Genomic DNA, 18,253 nt, shown 5'->3' on the forward strand with positions numbered 1-18,253 from the left:
TGCAGAATGAGAGTATGGGGTATGCTATTGTGAGATGAGCCTATATGAGCTGCTAATGTCTGTGAAGAAGTTTAGATTTGGATGAACGTTTGGATTACTTGTGCATTTGTTGTATGCGCAGCTTTGGCGTTCACGCTCGTCAGCAGCGGGTCTCTCTCATTCTACTCCTGTTTCTCCTGGCGTTAAATACTCTCTCCACGGCAATTACTGAAACAAGAGACAGGTGTTGATTATTTCCGGTTAAACCGGATCACCGTTCGTCTCCCAATTCTCTCTCCGGCTGCAGACTTCGCTAAACCACGCCTCCGCCTCCACATACCCCCACCGCCTGACTCAGGCCGGGGAGCCATCCGGCCTGCAGCCACCCCCCCCCCCACTCCCCCCCCCCCCCATTTCTGGAGAGGTAGTCAGCCACAGCCATCTGAACACCCAGCCTGTGGATCACCTTGAACTTAAAAGGCTGTAGAGCCAGATACCACAGAGTGATCCGCGCGTTGGTATCCTTCATACGGTGGAGCCATTGCAGGGGGGCCGTGGTCCGAACAGAGGGTGAACTCTGTCCACTGGACTGTATCAGGTGCCTCCTTTTTAGTAAGATCAGTCAAGGGGCTGGTGAGGTCCGAATAATTAGGCACAAACTGTCTATATTATCCCGCCAGTACCCAAGAACTGTCTTACCTCCTTTTTGGTCTTAGGACGCGGACAGGTCGCAACCGCGGCTATCTTATCAATTTGGGGACGCACCTGTCCATGCCCCAAGTGGAAGCCCAGATACCTTACTTCCACATGCCCAACCGCACACTTCTTCGGGTTGGCCGTGAGTCCAGCCCCTCTCAGCGACTTCAAGACCGCCCTCAAATGCTGCACATGCCGCTGCCAATCATTACTAAATATAATGATGTCATCCAGATAGGCAGCAGCATAAACAGCATGGGGTCGCAGGATCTTGTCCATGAGCCAAGGTGGCTGGAGCCCCGAACAAGCCGAACGGAAGGGTAACGAATTGATGTAAACCAAACGGCGTTGTGAAAGCTGTCTTTTCTTTGGATAATGGAGACAAGGGGATCTGCCAATATCCCTTCGTAAGGTCCAACGTCGAATAAAAGCAAGCCGTGCCGAGCCGATCAAGTAACTCGTCAACCCCCGGCATTGGATACGCGTCGAATTTCGACACCGCATTCACCTTGCGGTAGTCCACACAGAAACGGACCGAGCCATCCGGTTTTGGAACCAAAACTATTGGGCTCGCCCAGTTGCTGTTGGACTCTTCTATTACCCCCATTTCAAGCATCGAGCCTAATTCAGCCTGAACTACCTTATGCTAAGGCAAACGATGCGGCCGGCTGCGAACTACCACGCCCGGCTCCGTCTCGATATGGTGCTGAATTAGGTTTGTACGGCCAGGTAGGGGCGAAAACACGTCGGCAAATTCAGCCTGCAACCTCATGACGTCAGTGAGCTGGGACGGCGAGAGGTGATCTCCCCCTGGGGCCAGGGTGAGGGATTGCGTTTTGACACTCGCCTCTGGCCCAAGATCGTCCTCTCCACTAATCACCGTCACCAACATCACTGGCTCCACCTCCTTCCATTTTTTAAGGAGATTGAGGTGGTATATCTGATGTGCTCCGTTCCTATCCGACCGTATAACCTCAAAATCGAGCTCTCCGACTTGTTGTGCGACCTCAAACGGCCCCTGCCACTTTGACATTAATTTGGAGCTTGACGTTGGGAGCAATACAAGTACTTTCTCTCCTGGTGCAAATTTGCGGAGTTTAGCGCCCCTGTTGTACAGGAGGCTCTGTCTGTCCTGGGCTTGTAACAAATTCTCCCTTGATAGCCGCCCCAAAGTGTGGAGTTTTGTTCTCAAGTCCAGGACAAACTGAATTTCGTTTTTGCTTTTAGAGGGTCCCTCCTCCCAAGTTTCCCCAGGACATCCAGCACCCCGCAGGGCTGTCGTCCGTAGAGAAGCTCGAAGGGGGAAAACCCCGTGGAGGCTTGTGGGAGCTCTCGCACGGCGAACAACAAGGGCTCTAACCACTTATCCCAATTTTTGGCATCTTCCCAGATGAACTTACGAATCATTGATTTAAGCGTGCGATTAAAGAGTTCGACCAGGCCGTCGGTCTGTGGGTGATAGACGCTGGTCCGAATCGATTTAATGCCCAACAATTCGTAAAGTTCGCGTAACGTACGTGACATAAACGCCGTGCCTTGATCGGTGAGGATTTCTTTCGGAACCCCCACCCGGGAGATTAAACGAAACAGGGCGTCCGCAACACTCTTAGCCGAAATGTTGTGGAGGGCCACTGCTTCAGGATATCGTGTTGCATAATCGACTATGACTATTGCAAAACGATGTCCCCGTGCAGATCGCTCTAATGGCCCGATGAGGTCCATACCAATTCTCTCGAAGGGGACCTGCATTAACAGAAGAGGGCGCAATGGCGCTTTTGGGGTGGCCGGTGGGTTTACCAACTGGCATTCAGGACAAGACGCGCACCACCTGTGCACATTCTCGTGAATGCCCGGCCAAAAAAAACGGGTCATGAGGCGATTCAGTGTGGCAGCCTGCCCCAAGTGGCCCGCCATTGGATTAGAATGAGCCGCTTGGAAAAGCATTTCCCTGCGGCTCCTTGGAATTAACAATTGGGTTGTAACTTCTTTTGTCTGAGCGTCTTGGGTCACTCGATACAACCGGTCTTTTAAAATGGCAAAATATGGATAGGTGAGCATTTGGGGAGGATGGAGAAGCTGGCCGTCGATGGTACGGACCTGTTGGAACGCATGTTTCAATGTCTCATCTCGAGACTGCTCCAGGGGAAAGTCATCGCACTCTGAGAGACCCCACCTCTCGACTTCATGCGTTTCCCCTGAAGCAGGGCTCGGCGGTCCCAGCTCAGTATCTCCCACCTGCACCCGTGCACCCCCAACCCGTGCCTTATTTCCCCAAGAGGCATCCGTGCATAGAGACCCCAATAGAGCATCGAAGGCAGGCCAATTCATACCCAAAATTATCGGATGCCGAAGGTGCGGGCTAACGGCCACCTCAACGCTATACTTTTGACCCCGAAATTGGATAATGACGGGCATTACCGGGTATTCCCTTATATCCCTGTGCACACACCGCACCTTAACCACGCGGCTTGTATCCAATGCCCCCGGTTGAATCAGGCTTTGAAGGATCGAGGTTTGGTTACATCCTGAATCCACCAAGGCCGGATAAATACCCCCCTTGATACTCACAGGTATTTGGTATTCGCCGGCCTGACCTGGGGTAACCTGTGGGGCGTCCGGGACCCAGATCATTGTCCCCACCTCCATCATTGGACACCTGTCCACCAAATGGTCTGGATCCCCGCAACGCCAACAGGCCAGCCCAGACCTCCCTCTGCCCCAGCGACGGGGAGTGGGCCGAACAATTGGCGTGGAGAGAGCGGAGAAACAGAAGTGCTGGCCCCTCCAGCGGTCATCAGTCAGGCTCTGGAACCCGCAAAGGATCCCTGGTCCATCCCGCCCCGCCCCCGGGGCGGAACTCGATGAGGGTCGGGTGGCCGGGATCTAGGGAGAGGTCAGGTCGCGACCGCGGCTATCTTATCAATTTGGGGACGCACCTGTCCATGCCCCAAGTGGAAGCCCAGATACCTTACTTCCACATGCCCTACCGCACACTTCTTCGGGTTGGCCGTGAGTCCAGCCCCTCTCAGCGACTTCAAGACCGCCCTCAAATGCTGCACATGCCGCTGCCAATCATTACTAAATATAATGATGTCATCCAGATAGGCAGCAGCATAAACAGCATGGGGTCGCAGGATCTTGTCCATGAGCCAAGGTGGCTGGAGCCCCGAACAAGCCGAACGGAAGGGTAACGAATTGATGTAAACCAAACGGCGTTGTGAAAGCTGTCTTTTCTTTGGATAATGGAGACAAGGGGATCTGCCAATATCCCTTCGTAAGGTCCAACGTCGAATAAAAGCAAGCCGTGCCGAGCCGATCAAGTAACTCGTCAACCCCCGGCATTGGATACGCGTCGAATTTCGACACCGCATTCACCTTGCGGTAGTCCACACAGAAACGGACCGAGCCATCCGGTTTTGGAACCAAAACTATTGGGCTCGCCCAGTTGCTGTTGGACTCTTCTATTACCCCCATTTCAAGCATCGAGCCTAATTCAGCCTGAACTACCTTATGCTCAGGCAAACGATGCGGCCGGCTGCGAACTACCACGCCCGGCTCCGTCTCGATATGGTGCTGAATTAGGTTTGTACGGCCAGGTAGGGGCGAAAACACGTCGGCAAATTCAGCCTGCAACCTCATGACGTCAGTGAGCTGGGACGGCGAGAGGTGATCTCCCCCTGGGGCCAGGGTGAGGGATTGCGTTTTGACACTCGCCTCTGGCCCAAGATCGTCCTCTCCACTAATCACCGTCACCAACATCACTGGCTCCACCTCCTTCCATTTTTTAAGGAGATTGAGGTGGTATATCTGATGTGCTCCGTTCCTATCCGACCGTATAACCTCAAAATCGAGCTCTCCGACTTGTTGTGCGACCTCAAACGGCCCCTGCCACTTTTACATTAATTTGGAGCTTGACGTTGGGAGCAATACAAGTACTTTCTCTCCTGGTGCAAATTTGCGGAGTTTAGCGCCCCTGTTGTACAGGAGGCTCTGTCTGTCCTGGGCTTGTAACAAATTCTCCCTTGATAGCCGCCCCAAAGTGTGGAGTTTTGTTCTCAAGTCCAGGACAAACTGAATTTCGTTTTTGCTTTTAGAGGGTCCCTCCTCCCAAGTTTCCCCCAGGACATCCAGCACCCCGCGGGGCTGTCGTCCGTAGAGAAGCTCGAAAGGGGAAAACCCCATGGAGGCTTGTGGGAGCTCTCGCACGGCGAACAACAAGGGCTCTAACCACTTATCCCAATTTTTGGCATCTTCCCAGATGAACTTACGAATCATTGATTTAAGCGTGCGATTAAAGAGTTCGACCAGGCCGTCGGTCTGTGGGTGATAGACGCTGGTCCGAATCGATTTAATGCCCAACAATTCGTAAAGTTTGCGTAACGTACGTGACATAAACGCCGTGCCTTGATCAGTGAGGATTTCTTTCGGAACCCCCACCCGGGAGATTAAACGAAACAGGGCGTCCGCAACACTCTTAGCCGAAATGTTGTGGAGGGCCACTGCTTCAGGATATCGTGTTGCATAATCGACTATGACTATTGCAAAACGATGTCCCCGTGCAGATCGCTCTAATGGCCCGATGAGGTCCATACCAATTCTCTCGAAGGGGACCTGCATTAACAGAAGAGGGCGCAATGGCGCTTTTGAGGTGGCCGGTGGGTTTACCAACTGGCATTCAGGACAAGACGCGCACCACCTGTGCACATTCTCGTGAATGCCCGGCCAAAAAAAACGGGTCATGAGGCGATTCAGTGTGGCAGCCTGCCCCAAGTGGCCCGCCATTGGATTAGAATGAGCCGCTTGGAAAAGCATTTCCCTGCGGCTCCTTGGAATTAACAATTGGGTTGTAACTTCTTTTGTCTGAGCGTCTTGGGTCACTCGATACAACCGGTCTTTTAAAATGGCAAAATATGGATAGGTGAGCATTTGGGGAGGATGGAGAAGCTGGCCGTCGATGGTACGGACCTGTTGGAACGCATGTTTCAATGTCTCATCTCGAGACTGCTCCAGGGGAAAGTCATCGCACTCTGAGAGAGCCCCATCTCTCGACTTCATGCGTTTCCCCTGAAGCAGGGCTCGGCGGTCCCAGCTCAGTATCTCCCACCTGCACCCGTGCACCCCCAACCCGTGCCTTATTTCCCCAAGAGGCATCCGTGCATAGAGACCCCAATAGAGCATCGAAGGCAGGCCAATTCATACCCAAAATTATCGGATGCCGAAGGTGCGGGCTAACGGCCACCTCAACGCTATGCTTTTGACCCCGAAATTGGATAATGACGGGCATTACCGGGTATTCCCTTATATCCCTGTGCACACACCGCACCTTAACCACGCGGCTTGTATCCAATGCCCCCGGTTGAATCAGGCTTTGATGGATCGAGGTTTGGTTACATCCTGAATCCACCAAGGCCGGATAAATACCCCCCTTGATACTCACAGGTATTTGGTATTCGCCGGCCTGACCTGGGGTAACCTGTGGGGCGTCCGGGACCCGGATCATTGTCCCCACCTCCATCATTGGACACCTGTCCACCAAATGGTCTGGATCCCCGCAACGCCAACAGGCCAGCCCAGACCTTCCTCTGCCCCAGCGACGGGGAGTGGGCCGAACAATTGGCGTGGAGAGAGCGGAGAAACAGAAGTGCTGGCCCCTCCAGCGGTCATCAGTCAGGCTCTGGAACCCGCAAAGGATCCCTGGTCCATCCCGCCCCGCCCCCGGGGCGGAACTCGATGAAGGTCGGGTGGCCGGGATCTAGGGAGAGGGACAGGGCGAGAGAGAGAAGGAGGGGGGAGAGGGGAAGAGAGAGAGGTAGAGGGGTAGGGGTTCGACCCCTGGGCACGCCACCATGTGATCCTCTGCCAGATGGATGGCCGAGTCCAGCGACGTGGGGTGGTGGCACTGAACCCACTCGGCCGTCTTCTTGGGAAGGCGAGCAACGAACTGCTCCAGCACTACCAGGTCGATGACATGCTCCACGTCACTTCCCTCGGCCAGTAGCCACTGGCGGCAGGAGTCCCGAAGCTGTTGCGTCATCGCGAAGGGCCGACCGGCTTCCCCCAAGACCGGAACCGTTGGCGATGTTTCTCGGGGGACTGGCCGACCTGCTGGATGATGCAGGGGGATGAGGCGCACCGGCCACTGCTCGCGGGGCCACCCACACGCCTCCGCCGAATTTCTGGAACAGCTCCAGGAACGCTTCCGGATCATCCTGGGGCGCCATCTTGTGCATCGGCAGATGCATGGGCGCGGCGGGCGGCCCGGCGGCCTCGGCGCGAACCTCCCGATCGATCCAGCCCCGGAACCTCTCACAGTCCTCCTGCTGGGCCTGGACTATGGCCTGGAACCGCCTCTCCTGGTCGGTCCTCAAGTCCAGCAGTGCCTGCTGTTGTTCGCGGTGCAGGACCGCGAGGGAGGCGATGATGTCCGCAAGCGGCGTGGAGGACGTGCTTTGCATGGCGGCGGCGGCGGTCCTTCTTCCTTCCCAGGTTTTCGGCACCAGTGTAAATGAGTTCAGGGGTTGGAAGGAAGAGGACGAGGGGTCGGCTTTACTGCTGACGACTTTAATTACAAAAATATAAAACAAAGACGGTGCCTCTCGCACCATAAACAGAAAACTCAGTCCGGTATGCGCAGCTTTGGCGTTCACGCTCATCAGCAGCGGGTCTCTCTCGTTCTACTCCTGTTTCTCCTGGCATTAAATACTCTCTCCACGCCAATTACTGAAACAAGAGACAGGTGTTGATTATTTCCGTTCAGCCCGCTCACTCACCGTTCGTCTCCCAATTCTCTCTCCGGCTGCAGACTTCGCTAAACCACTCCTCCGCCTCCACAGCTGACAAATACATAACAAATGTATTTACAAGCTAACAGGGTTGAAAAATTTTTTTTTGAAGGTTAAGCACCTGCTGATTTTTTTTATTTAATTTTTTTTAAAGAAAATGCATCCTTCCACACAGACAAACTCTCATATTCAACTGCACACAAAAACTGTAGCACACTTTGCATACCATACTAAGCCAAATATGTTTAAACCTGTGCTGGCAGAAAGAGCACTTAACACCACTGCTCAAATTATACCAGTTACTAATATAAAGTTTATTGTATTTCTGTTACTCTATTTCTATTAACAGTTTATACTGGCAGTGACTTTGTATTTGCATTGAGGATACAGCTATTTTGGTCTTAATTATTCAGTTTATTAATGCTAAGTGTTTTCGTTGCCTTTTTTCAGTGGTGTCATTGCAGTTTTTTTGGTTTGTGCCAGAAACAAGCCCATATTTAGGAACATTTTGAACACCTCATTGATGTGATTTTGTGTTTAATCTATCTCTTTGAGTGCTAAAGTCACCTGAGTGGTTTTTAAACTGAAATAATTCGCCATATTACACTCTCGAGTAAGCAGGTGAGAACATGACTTAAAGTTAGTGATGCAGGTGTATATAATCTGTCCATGAGCACCAAGTATTTGTTTAGGAAAAATGAAAGAGAACGAGAGAGCATGAGAGAGAGGGAAAAAGTAAGGAAACAAATGGACCCATCTCCCGTGTAAAACGCTACTTTTCCAGCACATTTATCATGGAGAGAGACGGATTCTTTTTGATTGGCTGATTACCTCGATCATTCATCATGGCCCAGATATCCCCACCAATCTGACAGCAGCATTTTGGATAATTTGTTAAAGATGACAAAGGGGCCGGTGTTGCCATGGTTCATTTCTGACCTTTTTAATATTAGAAAATTAATTTTCTGTCTAAAACAAATGTATTAAATCCTGTCAGACTGGCCAGATGAATATTGCACCTTGAAACCCCCCTTTCCTGTGTTCCTGCTGCTCTTTGTGTATGTGTGTGTGTGTGTGTGTATGAGCCATTGTGTGTGATTCTGATAGTGGCAGAAAGCGTTCTTGTGAGAGAATGAGAGAGAAAGAGAGAGTTGAGACGTCCTCTGGTGTCAGACGCACCTTTCGAAGCGATTGCTGAGATTTACGGGCAATTTACGTCCATCATCACTTCCTGTCCTCTGTCCTTCCATCATCTCACATTCAGTGAATCTCTGAAATATCCAGACTTTTTTCTCTCTTTCTTTCTCTCTCATATTTTTTATAAGAGAAGTCAGAAACAAATCAGATGAGCTTTTAATGTTTGGTCAGAAATGGTTGATTATTACATTTACCAAAAACCAAGTTCCACAGTTACTCCCTCATATATATTTTTCAGCATCATTACTCCGGTCTTCAGTGTCACATGATCCTTCAGAAATCATTCTAATATTCAGATTTTTGTGCTCAAGAAACATTTCTTATTATTATCAATGGTAAAAACAGTTGTGCTGCCTAATATTTTAGTTTAAACTGTAATCTTTTTTTTTCAGGATTCTTTGATTACAATTCAAAAGAATATAATCTGATATAGTAACAATTAAAAAATATTTACATAAAAGTTTGGTCAATTTCATGCGCCCTTGGTGAATAACAGTATTAATATTATATATTATATATACTGTTTGTGTGTGTGTGAGAGAGAGAGAGAGAGAGAGAGAGAACATATGAATCTTATAACAACATTCAAAAATATTTATTATTGTAGCTATTTTACACAGCTCGAATCTGAAGCCACATCTGTGTTGAGTTGAAGAGCTGTGTAGCATCTCTAATGAAGGAAGAAAGGAGAATGAAAACTGTCGCACTATGGAACGCTGCCATTTTCCACCCTGGCAAACATCTGAAAAGCAAGATATAATCTGAACTCTGTCTGATGAGCTGTCTTTTCAAAGATCACACACACAGGCGCCTTCCGTCTTTCCTTCTCTGCTTTCGCTTTGCAAGTATTTGTGTGTTTTGACCTCAATCAGAATATTTTCCACATCACACAACAACTGTATCAAGTACATTATCAAAAACAGCTCAGGCTCTTTCTTTTCCCCTCTTCTGTGGAAGATGGACAAACGTCTGAGCGGGCAGAATCTGTTGAGTCCTCTCTTCCTAGGTATTGCTGATGCTAAGTGCTCTGTGGTTAAATGCATCAGCTTCTAATCCTGCTTAAATCAGCACCATTTCTTAATTTATACAGATAAGCAGAGCATTTATGGGCCTTAACAGCCCAGACTAATTACTATTCCTTAAGATAAGTGCTCGTCCAACTAAATTCTTTTGACCTTCCATCTCTACTCCAAGGAACAGGTAGATGTTGTCTGCTATCCTCACATGGATAAAAAAGTTTGATGGGCATTTTTTTATATGTACTTGAATATTCAACACATCAACACTGAAATAATGCTCTATTTTCATATTCCTAAATTCTTAATTGCCCTTAATTGCTTAATTACAAAATCAAATGAACAAATCTGGAGGTCAGAAACGAATGCTAATTGAACAATCAATCAGTATTAAGCTAGCGTAGTATTGTCCCCATTAATTGACAGCACATTAAGAGTGTGTGATTGGCTGTCTGTTTGTTGACACTGAGGGCTGTAGATGGTGACTGTACTTTTCTGTCATGAACGTCCTTGATATTGCATAAGGAAAATCAAGTCGGAATTTCAAGACGGATGTAATTTTCACCTTGAAAGATGATGTTTCAATACCACAGGAAGAGTCGTCCTTACTATGCAGTATGTTTTCATGTTTTCATGTCTTTATATAGGGGATAATTCTCAGTTCACATTGAATATGGAAATCATATTTATGGGATTTTAATAACCGTATTTGAATTATGTGATACTATTAATTATCATAATATTATTTAAATATTAAGTATTTAATTATAAATTCAAATTCTAAAATAATTAAAATGTAAAATAATTATTTTTAGTTAACAATAACAACACTGATTTGTTGACAAGCAATGTACCATAGATTTCATTTATTTTTTGTATCGTGTATGAAGTTATAATATTATTTTAATGAATCCATTTGTTGTTGTTTTTTTCCATGTCCTCAAATTCATTTTCATCTTCGTCTTTTGTAAAAGGCACCTGGTCCCAGATCAGTGTTGAAAGGTTACTTCTAACCTGGAGGTAGAGAACAGCTCTTGCAGAGTGGAGCACTCTTAATTATGTTGTTAACGGTGCTAAATGAGCCAACGGACCTTGCTGAAGGTGCATGTTATATATAATCATGCATACCGTGCCATTAGACAATGTGTGATCTTAAGCATCTCTTTGAGCACAAGAAAAGGTCATGAATGTGTGTGTGAAGGTGTGAGTAAAGTCAGTGGCCCCACCACGAATTTTGTAATGCACGGCGAATATGTGGGCGATTAGACAGTTACGCACACACTGGGAACCCCTTAAAGGAGCTGATGGAGCTACCTTAACAGTGACCAGAGCCTCTCTCTCTCTCTCTCTCTCTCTCTCTTTCTCTCTCGTTTTCCCTCCTTCTCTTTTTTTTTTGTCTGTGTGTTGTTTCTCCCTCTTCCTTGCAGGCTCCATCCATCAGACTGGCATGCGTGCAGCCGCCCCGCTCTCAGCCACCATATTTCACCGCCTGCCATCAGAGGCCTGACAGCCCTGCGCTCAATAGGAAATTGCTTTGGCTGTGAGCAGAATTTCAAGCACCGGGTACTGCCCGATCTCTCCCCCCATTTGCATCTCTCTCTCTCTCTCTCTCTCTCTCTCTCTCTCTCTCTCTCTCTCTCTCTCTCTTTCTCTCGGCCATTGATTCCTGATGGTTCTCTTTCTTTCTCGCTCTCTCTTCTGCTTTACCTCCCACTCGAGACGACCCGCGGGATTCGAGGTGTGCTTCCGAATGCGTAATGAAAAAAGAAAAGGTTCAGTGTAGATGGAGAGAGCCTGGGAGGGGGTCAAAGGGTAGAGGATTCGGCCCTATTATGCCTGCATCAGATGCATACAATGTACACAACAGATCGAGAGCGATAGGCAGCCTCAAACAAAATGGCCATTACTATGTTGCTGTATAGATGCTCCCTTTGATGTCTTGTCACCGAAGTGCTGTGACTCACTCTTTCTATCTCACCCACACAATAACACACACACGGCGACGAGTCCCATCAAACGGCAGCCCTCCGCGTGGCGACACATCTCGTTCTGATCCTCTCTCGACACATAAAACCACACACAAGTGTCTCTCTCATCATCTTGCTAAGTGCAAGCTTAATGATATGGCAGCCGTGATGGAGCAGCAGTTTCCTTCACTGCATTGCTGTTAGACTGTAACTGAGACAACACAGAGCCAAAATGGCGTGTGGGAGGCATATTTGAAGGATTTTCCATTGTCTGAGCACTTTAAAGGCTTTTTTGAGGATGTAAACACTTTTCGCTGCGTCTGTTTATACTGTTTTCACAGAAGTATACACATTTTCGATCTTCTTTGTTGAGATGTTTCTTTATGGTGACACCTTGCCATTTGTTTCCCGAATTGAATTTCTGCTATGTGAGTTTGTTTTTTGTTTTTGCTGACAAATATGATTGTATGTGTTTCTTGGTCCATATTAATCATTTATTCTGCGTTAAACGTCTGAAATCCGGCTGATGGTTGAGGTAGTGAGGCGTACCTGCTTCGCTTGCTGACTCAGGAACTTGTATGAATCCCTCTAAACTATGGCAGTTGTGACAGCTGTTCTATAAAACGCCCAGGAGTGTTGTTGCTCTTTCACAGGACCGGGATGAATAATGCTGTGCTTATTTTTGCACTCAGAACATTGGTGGTGTGAAACCATAGCATAGGTTGATAGTTTAATATTTAAGATGTTGGCTTGCTGTTTTTCAATGGACAGTCAATCCCCTGCTGTCTATGTTGTCATCAAAATAGTAATTTTGTTAAATATTATTATATTTTAAAATAACTGTTTCCTTTTTTGATAAGTTTAAAATGCTATTTAATTCTGTAATGGCAACGCTGAATTTTCTTTCATGTCTTTTGTCACAAGATTCTTCAGAAATCTTTTTTTAAACTGTATTCACAATAAAAATCTTTTACTTTGTCTTTACTGTCATTTTGGTCATCCTTTGCTGATTAAAAATAAAAATTTCTTAAAATCCTTTCTGACCCTAAACTTTTGAACTGTAATATATATTATGAATATCAATGTACATATTTTTTATAAAGAAATTTTCTCTTGTTGATAATGTGGTGATTTATTTCTTTCTTTTAAATATAGTTCAGAGTATGTGTTCTGCTTGTTTATCTTTCTACTTGTCTGTCTGATCTCTGTCAATCACTGTCTCTCTCCATCTGATTTACAGAAAGTGAGTTTGGAGTTCTACATCGACGTGCACGCACACTCCACCATGATGAATGGCTTCATTCATGGTAATGTCTTTGAGGAAGAGGAGAGAGGGCAGAGACAGGCCGTGTTTCCTTGACTCCTGTGCCAAAACGAACCTGACTTCTCTCTTGTGAGTTTCATGGGTATTACCATTTTAGCGCCTTTTACCTTTTAAGGTCCGTTCACACCAAGCATGATAACTATAAAAATAACAATAAAAATATAGCTCTAAAAATCTTTCTCAGTATTAAATAATAGCGAGTTCACACCATAACTATAACAATTAAGGCACAGAGAAACTATATCATTGGAATCACTTTCAGAATGTTTTTTTTTCCAGCTGATGAACGATAAATACACTGACAGCCTTATGTGACGAGCTTGAGTGTTTAAAGAGGCAGACGCACGTGTGCCAGAATAAACAGGCTTATGACAAAAGGGCTGGTGTTGCCATGGTTCATTTCTGACCTTCTGACCTTGGCTGGTGTGGACGTAATAACGTTATCTTTATAGTTATCGCTCTTGGTGTGAAAGGGGCTTTAGTGCTCTATTGTAAAAAAAAAAAAAAATAAAAATAACCCCACAAAGAAGTCCCTCAAACTGTTGTAAGATTGCCAATTTGTTAGCCTGTTTCATCTGTGTTTACTCCTATTACATTTTTTTACTTTTTGCTACTTTTATGTATATAAAGAAGTGTAAACGCTTCCTTCATAAACACCTTGGCTTAAAAAGGGATAGTTCAATCAAAAATGAACATACAGTAATGACATAATTTACAAGTTGTTGCAAACCTATATGACTTTCACGGCCCTATAATACACCTGGCGCAATGCGACGCAAGGCACAGCGCAAGTGTGTTTGCTAGTTTCAGTCCGACGCTGTTCGCATTTTACCATCCAGCGCCACGTCGTTTAATTAGCAAATGCATTTGCGCCCATTTGTGCGCCCATGGCCATGCTGGTCTAAAAAAGAGCTGTGTTCAGGCACATTGTTGGCGCATTGCTATTAAGGAGTTGAAAATAGACTGCGCCATAGACCAACTCAAACCTGGTCTAAAGTCTGGCGTGATATTTTTTCTTTGTTATTTAAAGAGCATGTTATTATAGGTGGGTCTGCAACGCACGTACATGCTGCTTATTAAACAGGGATGCACAAAAGCTCACAAACGTGCCAAATATTACAAATTAAAGAATTGCAATACATAATAATTTTTGTAGGCTAATTAAATATATAAATATATTTCATTTATAAATATCCACAGAAAGCCCTTTGTCTCTGTCAACGTTTTGAACCACAACATTCTTTCAAATATTTGTTGTTGTTGCAAAAAAAAATTATTTTTGGTTGAACTGTATTGTTTTGGAGCATATGCACTAACCACTAGGCTATAGATTTACTCCAGTTTCTGAAAAATACAGTGTGAAATATATTATAAATTGTTAATACGTGACTATTGCATTATTTGTTACAGCATGTAGATGAAAATTAAGAATAGCAGCATAAATGTAGAGCATGACATTACAAGATAACATTGAGGTTCCAGTCTGTAGTTACACTGATGGGTTCCCTCTTTTCTTTAGCAAAAGAAAATCATTGGCTGAACTTCATCTCCGTCAGCCTTTTCCCTCTCAGCTCTATACTCATTAGCAAACAGCGCATGGAAAAGCGTTATTGGTATTTTCTCTAAAAATTCAATACAAGCCCATAAATTAGCAAATATTTTGTTTCCAAGATGAAGCACATCAACACAAGCTATTTTTCCAGGGGATGGCAAGTAACCTTTTCAATTCTGCAGAGCAAGACAATAACCAGACTCAATATTGCTGATGAGGTGTCTATATGAGAGGAGCAGAGACACTTTAACCATTTGCAACGGTGAATCTCTTTTGGATGAGTCATGTACCGCATTCTGATGAGGACACGTTTATATACGTCTGAGAAGATACATGAACCATTCGTGCACCCAGTGCCTTCATAACACAGAGCTAGAGAGACATTATTGCATCTACTCATCGGCACAGAGCGAATCCTCTATATCTCTGCCCCCTTCTCATTTTTTCTCTTGACAGCTATATTAATTGGTAATTTCCATACCTTTTTCAGTGTCAGAATGGGATAACATGAATCAAAAAGATTGGTTGGTCTTTGCTTTGTTTGTTTACAAATTTACTTCTGGTTTATTTGTCGTCTGAATTCAAAAGGATTGTTTGGATGGATGTGTCTTCCAGCTCATTGCACCCCTTCTACTCTTTCAGCATTCTTCTTTCTTGTCCTACTATTCATCTGGGCTCCATTATAGTTTCCAGAGGCTGTTTCTATCTTTGGCCTCATCATTATGATCATGGTGTTGTGATTAAAAGCAAATAGATGGATGGAAAAACCAAAGATTGATAGCAGATTGATTGATAAACTTTTGGATGATAGGTAGCGAATAGATGTATGGATAAATGAATGGACAGATGGATGGATGGATACAAAATTATTGATTAATAAATTAATATGTTGTGTGGTTGGTTGGATAGATTGATAGATAAATGGATATATGCAAAATGGATAAACTAATTTATGGATAGATTGATGGAGGGATGATACAAGGGAATGTGGGTAAATGGCTAGTTAGGAAGATATGGACCAAAATATGGACCAAACCAGCTGTTGGGTTAAATCAGGGGTGTCAAACTCAGTTCCTGGAGGGCCACAGCCCATTTGTATTTTGGAACAAAACTTTGTAGGGCTGTGGCCCCCCAGGAACTGAGTAAGACACCCCTGGGTTACATTTTTGTATTAAAATTTTAACTCAAATTTGAGTAAAAGGCATGTGTGTGGTGCTGCTGATGGCATTGTTTGCAAGCAGAGAAATGCACATACATGCATGAACTAATGATGTGCTTACTACCTTCCTGGACTTTGAACGTGGTAGTTGCATTGCTGTCAATGCAGGGTCTTAAAGCTCTCGGATTTCATCAAAAATATCTTAATTTGTGTTCCAAATTTGAACAAAGGTCTTACTGGTTTGGAACGACATAAGAGTGAGTAATTAATTACAGAATTTTCATTTTTGGGTGAACTAACCCTTTAACAAGCAGGTTGTTAAATTATCATGGCAACTGCTTGCACGTAAATATTGAATGCTTTTCTCATGTGTAAAAATTAACTGTAATGTTACACATAAGAGGCAGAAAGATGCCAATAACTATATATTATTTAAGGTTGTTTCTTTTCATAATTACATTAATATATATATAAACTGTTGCATTCAAGCCTTTATTCATAATGCTTTATGCATTAAACAGTTTTACCATTTACTGCACTTTATTCTTCTTGTTCTTTCCATACAGCGGATAATGAACCGGAAGTCTCACACATTCACAGAAAGTGGCTTACTTCCAGGTTAAAAAATAAGGTGGATAAAAAAAAAAAATCTGTTAAGTGACTTTTTATATTGTGGTAACGATATACACTGTCATACCCTCCAGATGGGGAGAAAGGGAGTGGGTGGAAGGATGGAACAGACAGGTAGATAGACAGGTAAGAAGACGGATGGAAATATGGATAGATAGGTAGATTAAAAGAAATGTGTAGATAGATAGATGGAAAATTGCTAAAGTGATTAATAGATAGAACAAGTGAATGGATGGATGGACAGATGGATGTGCTTGTTTTCTGGAGGGCGGTGAGTGGTGGTAGCTGTGTAACCTCAACACAGCAATGTATTTTGCCTACCTACAGTTTTACTCCAATAATGGTCCCATTGTGGAGGTCCCCCTCTCCCCTCCCTGCGGCCCTAATGCTGTCACTCTCTTTGTCAGCATGCAGTTCCCCCAGCCTGCAACAGTGACCTTCAGCATGCAGGAAGTGTGACATTTCAGTAGCTCAGCCAGCAGAATGCAGGCAGAGGACTAACCTTTACTGCCCAGTCACCCATCTAGAACTCGCAGACTTCTATCATTCTTACACAAAGAGACGCTTTTCACAGCCCATGACTATTCTCTACCTGAAAAAAATGGCACCACATTTTTCATGATCCTCTGTAAATGCTGTTTGTGTTTTGTGCATGTGTGCATGCACAATTTAAGGTTAAGCTTTTGGATCTAATGCATCTTGTATTTTGAAGCTAAGCTCTCTGAAGCAGCATTATGAGTTTGTTTGTGTGTGTGTGTGCGTGCGTGTGTGACAGGAGAGCATATAGGGCAGGTCTCCAGCTGGCATGTTGCCTCCTCTCTCTGCCTATTCAGCACAAAACCATCCTAAAGTTCATCTGGCATTTTTAAGGGAGAGCTGCCTCTGGAGAGAGTCATGTCTCAACTGCGCTTAGCCACCAGCTACACTGACACTAGATCAGTCACCTTTCTTGGGCAAAAGCAAACATTTACTAACCATTATAGCTGAGCCATGAAAAGATGCAGAGAGTGCAGTGTAAGCAAGCACACAGCTGCAGGAAAAGTAGAGAGCAGGGAAAAGTTGCCAGCATACATAAAAACTTCTGTAATGGGCAAAGTGGCATAAATTATCAGGCCAATCCGATGCAATCCATAATTAGTTTCCTAAATCCAATCAATAGCTTCTTATTCGTGGCAACTCTGAGCCTAGTGTATGATAAAATCGGTTTGTGGGGGGAATCTTTTCAGGCGGAGTACTGTGCTATTTGTATTTTTTATCAGTCACCAAAAGTTGCTGATATCTTCTGAGCATATGTTTGTAGTGGTCATGAATTGAGGAGAAAAGGAAGTCCCTTCTGCCGCAAATTGGACTATCAACACTATAATTTTTATTAACAATTTTTCTTTTGTACTAGTTTTACATATTGATCTATATTATATGTGGTGGTTTCTGAGTAAGTGAATTGTTTACTCCATCCATTTTCACAAATTTGACCCATTCATGCAGATTTTTGTGGTTTCCCTACACAAACAACATCCCTGCTCCCAAGTATGTCTCTTTGTTTGTCTCTATTTTTACTGTGTTCGTTATTCTGTTGTGTTATGTCTGTGTGTGTCCTCTCCAGTCCAGTACATCGTTTAACCGTGATGTGGTCAAGGCTGGTACCGGCCGACAGTTCTTGGGTGGTCTGTGGTCACGCTGGAGGTCTCCTTCTACAGCTACATGACAGCAGAAAGCACCTCACCTGTCCCATAACTGAGGATGGCTGTATCCTTTCATTCCTCCTTCACCTGATAAAATAACACTAAACTCCAGTTGTTTTTGGCAGTTGAAGTTGTAAGTATTTCAAGGCAAGTAAACTTTATTGTCATTCCTCCACATGTGGGGACATGCCGAGAAATGAAATGTCATGCCTCAAATGACCACAGTGTAAACATGTATAAACAAACATGGGAAGTAGTGTAAGAAAATA

At 45.0% G+C, this 18,253-nt stretch overlaps 1 long non-coding RNA gene across 1 annotated transcript in view; it reads left to right on the plus strand.

The window, feature by feature from the left end:
• Positions 1 to 17,961, plus strand: part of LOC132114773 (uncharacterized) — a 33,266-nt gene extending 15,305 nt beyond the window's left edge. The window contains exons 4-5 of the long non-coding RNA XR_009425356.1: positions 12,878 to 13,030; positions 17,906 to 17,961. This is a non-coding gene — a long non-coding RNA (uncharacterized LOC132114773). The remainder of the gene's footprint in view (positions 1 to 12,877; positions 13,031 to 17,905) is intronic.
• The last annotated feature ends 292 nt before the right edge of the window (positions 17,962 to 18,253 follow it).

This window comes from Carassius carassius, chromosome 34 (genome assembly GCF_963082965.1).
Source record: "Carassius carassius chromosome 34, fCarCar2.1, whole genome shotgun sequence".
In the NCBI taxonomy this organism is placed as follows: domain Eukaryota; kingdom Metazoa; phylum Chordata; class Actinopteri; order Cypriniformes; family Cyprinidae; genus Carassius; species Carassius carassius.